This window comes from Trachymyrmex septentrionalis, unplaced genomic scaffold (assembly GCF_001594115.1).
Source record: "Trachymyrmex septentrionalis isolate Tsep2-gDNA-1 unplaced genomic scaffold, Tsep1.0 scaffold6, whole genome shotgun sequence".
NCBI classification, from domain to species: Eukaryota; Metazoa; Arthropoda; class Insecta; order Hymenoptera; family Formicidae; genus Trachymyrmex; species Trachymyrmex septentrionalis.
In genome coordinates, this window is record NW_017305778.1 from 4,236,511 (window position 1) to 4,244,430 (window position 7,920).

General features: G+C 47.5%; 1 protein-coding gene across 10 annotated transcripts in view; it reads left to right on the forward strand.

Annotated features, from left to right (window-relative positions):
* The window catches only part of LOC108752283, a 136,173-nt gene that overhangs the window by 5,078 nt on the left and 123,175 nt on the right, over positions 1-7,920 (forward strand). Inside the window, exon 1 of one of the 10 annotated variants that reach the window (XM_018493002.1) lies at positions 5,653-6,609. The exons of the other annotated variants lie outside the window; for them this stretch is intronic. The gene's annotated coding sequence lies outside the window, so the exon portion shown is untranslated. Of the gene's footprint in view, positions 1-5,652; positions 6,610-7,920 lie in introns of those variants that run through there. 10 annotated transcript variants of the gene reach the window in all.

The following is a 7,920-nucleotide window of genomic DNA, read 5'->3' on the forward strand; positions in this document are numbered from 1 at the left end:
TATTTTTTTTTTTTTATTTTACCGCGTGCCACTCGACTTGGCGACTTGGTGATATACGTTCGGCGCTCTGTGTTGCGGCACAGGAAATCGATCTCTTGTCGATCTTTTTCTCTTTTTCCTTTCCTGCGCGCGGCGAAACGAGGCGTTGCCGATTGCAGGGCAGTTTTCGTTGCGATTGTGAGCCGCTGATGAATCGCTGATTCGCTATTATCATTTCCTTCTTGCGCCACACACAAATACACACAAATCCATCCTACAAATTTTGGTGTCGGCCCCAATTTTTCTATTTTTTTTTTCTTTGTCGGGGCACTACTGTGTCATTCTGCGGCTGCGATAAGTTACATTTGGTCCAGCCGATTACATACATTACACACACACAAACACACACACACACACACACACACACACATATATATATATATAAATATATATTTCTTTCTCACCCTCGGTCTCCTCAACGCACATGACACTAACGCTTCGGTTAATTTTTACTGTGCAGCTTGGTTAAGTTTATCAATGAAAAAAAATAGACCCTCAGACAATTACTCATATAAACTCACGGGCGAGTACTTGTGGTTAGGGTGCTGTATTGTATGATGTATATATTACATATGCGTTAAATTACCATATATTATATGCTCCCAACTGCACGTACACTTCATTATCGGCACTCCCTTGCGGAATGAAAGCCTCCTTAGAATATACGCTCTTTGCTAAGTAGTGCCGTACCTTTAATCATGTCGACGTGAGTTTACGGCCGTGAGAGTGCGGTGCCCATAACTCAATCCCGCCGCATCTGCGCTAACGATCGACCGTAAGACGTACTATCTTTGCGACTCTCAGCCGGGTCTCGAAACCAGGAAATGAAGTACGGTATATACCGTAGAGTTAATTTTTCGATGTTACAGGTACGCGAAAATGCGCTACCTGTTACTAATATACATAGAGATTGCTTTCACATTCTTATAATCGGAATTGTAATTTTTGTTAATTTGCATATTGCCGGTGCCAACGTTGTCGCTTAAAATCAGCTTTTGTTTTCGAGAGCCCAAAAAAAGAAAATCGTCTCCAAGACGTGCCCTTCGAAGGAAGATGTTTTCGCGCGGCACTGTCTATTTTAATCTCATGCTTCGACCAATACTACCGGAAGATAATCATTGGACGTCAGTCTAATGTTCGTTACAAGGTAAACGTTTGGGAAAGTATGCCAAGGGATGAAGTAGATAAAATTTCCCTTTCGATATCGTTCGATCGCAGCTTCTACGGATGTGATCCGTGGATACCGCATCGTTCATGTTTATTTTTCGTTCGCCATCCTTTCATCCTTCTAAGCCAGTGCCATTGGTAAGAGAGAAAACGGATATTTCTCTTTTTCCTAAGAAACGAAGGAAGATATATTAAACTGGAATTTCTTGTTCAGTTTCTTAACCTTTGAAGAATCGAACAAATTTGCGGCGTTGAGATAAATTTTTTTTCACACTGCAGTGTTCTTTATTAGGTAGTATTCTTCTGCGAATTATATTTAAAGACATTTTCAGGAAGTAGATATATTTAAACTGTACACACACACACACACACACACACACACACACATGTGCACAAAACTAGATTATTAAACTTATATAATTACAATTATAATTAATGCGAAAAAAGGATAGAATAGAATTTTATTATTTATTAATAATTTTTATCTCAAGCAATTTCATACAATTTTATTGAAGTGACCTGGAATTCTACTTTATTTTCATGTGGTAATTTGATTAGTATTGATCCTCATGTCGAAGTTATTTTTTATCATTACATTTTATTTACTGGGAAAACAGAAAAAACGAGTAAAAAAAAAATCCGTCGATCCTCGAAAAGCCGGGCCGTTTGCCGAGGGACCGTATTCTCGAAAAATATCGCGTACGAAAATATAAAAAAAAAAAAGTAAATATACGTTATGTATATTGTAGATTTCCCTAGCATTTCCGTGTACGATATTTTTCAAGAATAAGGCCCCGGAGTTTCTTGGTACTCTCGCAAATGATCGAGCCGTGTATCGCTTCTAAACGCGTGCCTGCAAAAAGAGCATCGGGTCCGAAGTAGAAAGGAGAAAGCGTACGCGAATCGAACAATCGAACAGAATCCGGCCGCGATATCTCTCCCTGGCCCGATTGCTCCCACGTCAGCCTTGATCGGTTAACTCTGCCTGGCGCGATTCTGTTTCCAGATCATAATCATGCTCAACGAAAGACATGTCGGGCTTGTCGTTAAGCGACGCGCGACGACGCGACGTTTAGAGGTGATGAAATTAGAATCACGTAATCTGTAGCTAACAATAAGACGAGAACGACGAAATTCGTCAAACAAGAACGTGCCTCTGAAATTTGCAACTGCTGAAGTTTTCGATACCCCAATGTGGCAACCTTGAATTTAAATCCCAGTTTGTGGTTCACTTGAAATTAATCGCGTGGAACAACGTCGCGTTATCCGCTTACGCTGTTGAGGCTTAACTAGCCACTTCTGCTTTCAATGCTGGAGTAATTCTCGAGAGTAACGTGTACAGCCCCGTCGCAAAATAATTATATAACGAAAAGACGACGTTACATGTACGTACACTGGAAAAAAAGGTCTGCTTGCATTAATTACAATTCCGGTTGAAAATGGACGAATCATAATTTTCTGGTTGAATCTATTATAATTCTAATTAAGAGAACTAGAATTCTGATTGATGTTTCACGTGACAGAATCTTTTGACTCGTTCATTTTCAACCAGAATTTTTTCTCGAGGCAGAGAGCATAGTCAGGATTTTACTCACAATCAGAGAGGGAGGAGCTATCACACACAAAATGACCTAAGCTACATAAAGTATAAGATAAAATCGTTGGACCAATGACGATCCGACAAAAAAGACGCCATATTGATTGGCGTAAGATGTTCATTGAGCCAGCGGTCTTATGTTATGCTTATACAATCATTTTGTGTATGGCCCTTAAGGTTGAGAGTAAACTTCGAGGGAGAGGGGATGGTAAATCGAGTGGTATGGGTTATTGAACTTATTTTGTTTTATATTATTATTTTTAATTAATTATTTACAGATAAATCATATATATTTAATTTATTAATTCACTTATTTTTTTTTTAAATAATCAACCTAACTATTCTCCGAACTAGAATAGCATTTTGGATTCTCAGAAAATTTTCTGTAACTTCCACTTTAATTCTTTTCCAAAGTTAATTTCTTATGAATACTCATTAAGCATAATCCGTTTTAAAAGATTTTAATTACTTTGTTCTTTAAGATTTAAGGGATTAATCTCTTGGCTACGTCAATGAATAAATTGATATTTGGCATAATAAATCAGAAAAAGGATCTATTATGATCCAAGTTTCATTATCCTCGATTTTCGCGCGATCGAGCCCGATCTCTTCTCACGGGACGCGATCCTTCCTCCAATTAAATCGAGGCTGAGGAGCGAATTACATTGTTCAGCCGAACATAACAGAAATGTCGTTAACCCGTTTAATTGCCACCCGCGTGCCCAACGTGCATCGCGACTCGGGCGGGAGGGGGGGGGGGATTGGTGGAGAACGGAAAGGCGAAGGAAGGAAGGAAGGATCGACTCCCGGAGTCCGGATTCGCATGCGAGCGGGCGATTCTCAATGAAATTTATTCGGGAGATCAAACGCCGGTACTACCGGCAGAGACTATACCAAGTGCGCGACGGCGCGCTTCTGAGAAAATAAACTCTCCCGCGCTTTTACCCGAGCCTAGCCTGGCTCGGCGCGCGAGTCTTCTCCTCGGCCTCCAGCCGAGACGAGTTCTCTTCCTTGAAAACGATTCCCTCCTTCTCTATCGCCTATTCGCAACGTCGTATCGCGGAAGAGCGAGAGAGGACAGGGAGATAGATTACGCGCAATTCGCTTTGCAGGAGGATAATGGGAAAAAGAAGAGAGACGAAAGGAAAGCCGGGATAGATGTATCCAGGGAAAAAAAGCGGGGGAAAGGAGAAGAGCGCCGGGGCGAACGGGATATCGAATATGTTTTTTCTTTCTCCCCTCCTCCCCCTGCCGCCTTTTTTTTTGCTTCATGGCCCCTTCTCCCGTCTCCTCCTCGCACGCGTATATTGATTTTTAGAAATTCCTCGCGAGACGGCCGAACGAGCGCGCGAAGCGCACCGGCCATAAGAGCGGCGTGGCGAGGCGAAGAGAAGGAAGGCTCGGGCTCGGGGAGGGAAGAAGCGGCGCGCGAACCACCCACGGCCGTGGCGTCGACCGCCTTAAGCCCGTATCAGACTACAAGTTGCCGATTACAGCTGCTTTCCTTTTTTTCGAGACACACGCCCGCTTCTCCCGATGTAGTTTCATTTTAACCTTGGTTCAGCTAACTCGTCTTTCTCTAATTCTGGGAATTAGAAAACGAGGAGAGCGAGGTTGAACCCGCCGAAATTAAAGTTGGGTATATAACGTTGGGTTTCCGTTTTCGCACTCGCATGCCGTAAGCTCGGTAAGCTCGGTAAGCTTGTAAGTTCATCCTTGTTGTCTATGAAATATTAAACAAGGACAAATGATTACAAACGCTCGAAGCGCAAAATGGAATGCATTCTTAATCTACATTTATAGAAATGAGCGACGGTCGACACAAGCATCGTTTTATCTTTCTTGACAATGAATAACAGATAGAGCGACACTTGTATCGACTGTGAAGGCATGTTTCACTTGATGCTCGCAAGCGTTATTTGTTCTTGTTTAATATTTGATAAACCGTAAGGATGAGATGAGCGTCAAGGATGAGGGAACGCACTTTGTGTCTCCTAGGATGCGTTTCACTTAACGTTCGCAACGCTCGCGCGTTTCATCCTTGTTTAATATTTAATAACACGAAGGACGAAATGAGAAGGATAAAATACTCGCGAGCGTTGCGAACGATAAGTGGAACGCACCCCTATGAAGAAGGCCAGTCTACAATTGACGGTTGCTCTGTTCTATTTCAACCAATGACGATGCACCGAGTCCATCGTGATTGGCCGAAATAGAAGCAACCGTCAATTGTAGTCGTTAACCCGCCGCCGTAGTCTGATGCGGCCTTTAGGGCGAGCGAGCGAGCGAGCGAGCGTGCGGGGAGGGATATCCTTGACGCGAGCGAATCTGCATTATTCGTGGGAGCATTCGAGGATAGGGACGCGTGCGTTTTCAAGCTCTTTATTCGCCGCGATCCTTCCCCCTCGAACGACTCGCAACTTTCGACGAGACGAGTGCGAGGGATAATCGTAACATCCGTCTTTCGCCGATCCTGCGTATAATACGTCTTGTATCCCCGCCGGCAAAGCCGCGGCGAGAAATCGCGTATGTAAGTGACCGAGAGCGCGCGAGCGATCCGTAAATGCAATTTTAATAATACCGGGAAAATTCTCGCGCGATTGATACGTTAGGCCTAACCGCACGCTCTCGACGGCCCTGCTCTCGCGCGGTCGAGAGCAATCGAAGGCAGTCGAAGTCGTCCGAGCGCGTGATAGGCGCGTGGAGGGGGAGGGGGGAGGAGGAAGGGGAATGAGCGGGAGCGAGAGGGGAGGGGAGCGCGATCGCGCCCCTGCTATCCCTTCCGCGCGGCACCGTTCTTCCCCCACTCAGTCACGGTCGAGCCGTCGTTTCTCTCGCTCGCACCCGGTCCTGCTTCCTCCACTCTCTCTCCCGTGGCGTCTTCCTTCTCCGTCTCGCTCGATCCCTCTCCCGCCGTCTTGCCGCCGTCTCGCTCGCACCCGCGTAGCTCTTCGCTCCGCTCGTTCTTAACGTAACGTCAAACCACTTAGGGCCGCGGACCTCGGCAGTCAGTCGATCTTTCCTAGCAGCGGCATTCCGGCATTTTCCACCTGATCGCGCGCGCGGGCGGTCCGGCAAACGCCATTTTGATCGTCGTTACGTCGCCGTCGTCACCGTCACCGTCCACTCACGCGTCGAGTGAGTGAGACAGGAGTCTCGTGCGTGAAACACACGGAGCACGTTCTCGCATGTGCATCGGCCGCGCAGCGCGTCTCGTGACAACATTTGACCATTGTTACAATTAAAATAAAATAAAAAAAAAAAAAAGAAAATTATATAACGATACAACGCGTTTCTCCGTGTAAACTATCGTGCCACGTACTAAACCGTGACGCGCGTTGTTAGTGCGGTGCCGGTTCCATTTTTTTCTCAATTTTTTTTTTGTTTTGTTTTTTAATTCGTTTCTTTGCCGCGCCGAGAAAGAGAGGGTGAGAGACAAAGAGAGAGAAAGAGAGAGAAAGAGTGAGTACAGCGCCCCGTGCGTTAGAAGAGGAGGGGGCGACCAGGACAGAAAAGGACGTCGGGTGTTGTTTTTCCGTCGCGCAGACACACGACGCGGCGAGACGAGACGAGTCGGTCGCGGAGCGGAGAGAAAGAGTGCGTGACCCCGCGTGTGTGTGACCACCGTCGGCGCGCAGACCGACGACGACGACTACGACGACAACGGTGACAACGACACTTCACGATTCTTCTGCTATAAAAACGTTCCGCTGCTATTATTCTTCTGCCTTCTGGGGACACGTCGGACACCATTCCCGCACACCGGGAAGGCACACAAACGGAGCCGAACTCGTGCCGGAAACAGCGTGAGTACTTACGCAAATCTATGCAATTCGGTGTGTGTCGCGTTTTTCGGTGCCGCTCTCCGGCGTCGTCCTCTCCCCCTCCGGCACCCCCTTCCGCCCCCATCCCCCTCCCTTGTCCTTCGTCCCCACGCGCGACGCTCGCACGCACGCTCGCTCACATTAAATCTTGTTTTTTTCCGCCTGCAAGGCAGCACATCGCCTGCCATGTTTGACCGGCGTCTCTCTCTCTCTCTCTCTCTCCCCCTCCCTCCCTCTCCCTCTTTCATTTCATTTGTGTCCTCCTTTTCCCCCCTTGTATTCCTCTTTCATTCTCCCATAAAACTATCTCTCTTTCGCTCGCTACATCAGTTTCCTCCCCGTTCGTATCTCTCTTCCGGCTATCCCCTCCTCCCTCCTCGGCGGATGCGTGCGCGAATGCGTGTATCACGGGGACGATCGCGAAATTCGACGGACGGCGCGTCGCGTCGCGTCGCGCCCGTGATATGTTAACGACGAAAGACGACGGCGAGCCGACGTAGACGATGGTAGACGACAGCGGCTGAGCGGCCGCTGTCAAGCGCGACCGACCTCTCTCCCCTCCCTCCGTTCCATCTTCATTGACGCGCTCTCTCGCGTGTTGTTTATCCGTTTCTGCGTAATTCGTGCGTGCCGCCTGAGGCGAAGGGAAGGGAGGGAAACTCGGCGGCGGGAGGAGGGGGGAAGGCGACACTTTCGGGATGTGTTCGGCGGGCAGGGGGGGGGTGAAGGAGGGAGCGCGGAGTGGGGACGCAACGTTGAGAGAAAAATAATACGGGTCAGGACGGAACGCCGCGTGGTGCCCTCGCGGCACTAAGCGAGTGCTGCTGTCCCGCTTGTATCGCGTATATATCGTGGTGTATGTGTGTGTGTGTGCGCGCAGGCATGTAGCTGCGTTTTTTGCGCGTTTCCCGTTTCCTTTCGAGACCGAACTTGAACGAGGTCCTCTTCGAGGAAAGGCAAGAGAACGCGACCGTAGATTCTTCTTTCACGCGTACGAATTCTCGCGGCGCGAACTGCAGCGCGCGATAATCTCTCTTCCCGCTCTTTCGCCCTTCCCTGCCTCTCTCCCCGCCAGCCCCTCTTTGTTATGTTTCTTTATCTTGGGGAAATTGTTGTATCGCACAAATGACTACTTTGTCTCGTGAAGGAGGGAAACGCTTTGCTTCCGGTGCGGTTCGCGCACGTGGAGTATCGGTGAGGGTTGACAGCTATCGCAGTTACTCTGAGGCAGTGATGCGCAACCTTTTTTCGAAGGTCTAAAGAAGGTCTTTAGAACGTTTTTAGAAATTAGAA